We start from the raw sequence: 703 nt of genomic DNA on the forward strand, positions 1-703 counted from the left end.
GGGTGTGAAAATTTCCCTCCCCTATTTTCTTTCATCCATGGCTAAAAATCTGCACCCTCCTTTTTTGATATTCTTTTACATTTCCAACATCTTTCTTTTTTAATTTTCTTCTAACGTCTGTCTTTGTCATCCCTACACCCCATTTCAACTTTGGGCACCCCCTTTGGTACCGCCCTTTTTCGGGGAACCCCTTCCCCCAAACCCGCTAAAATAAAGAATTGTGGGGGATAAAAGATTTATAAACTTTTCAAATTTCCTCTTGCATTTTGGGGTTTTCCCCTTCCCGGTAAAAATAAACGCGCCCGATACTTTTTTTCCAGTATTTTCATCCACGTGTTTTTTTGTTTTTTCCCCTCCCTTTTAAACCTTCTCTGTTTAAAAAATGAACCCAAATTACTTTAATTGGGTTTTTTTTCCCTTGAAAACTGGTTTTCCGAGGTTTTTGAGTTTACCGGGGGGAAAAATTTTTGGGTTTTCAGTTTATTTCTTTTTGTCATGTATCCTCTGTCCCCAAGCTTTTCCCCCCTTTCTTGATTTTCTGAAGGAAATTTTTTTTTTTCCCCTGGCGATCAATCTAATACAAAGATAAAAAAATATGGGGGGTTTAAAAAAGGGGAACTTTGAGAAAACCAAGACGACGAATCCCAATATTTTTGAACCAACACTGCTTTAATTTGGGTTTTCGCTCCCCTGAAAAATTAAA

Source organism: Penaeus monodon, chromosome 31 (assembly GCF_015228065.2).
Source record: "Penaeus monodon isolate SGIC_2016 chromosome 31, NSTDA_Pmon_1, whole genome shotgun sequence".
NCBI lineage: Eukaryota > Metazoa > Arthropoda > Malacostraca > Decapoda > Penaeidae > Penaeus > Penaeus monodon.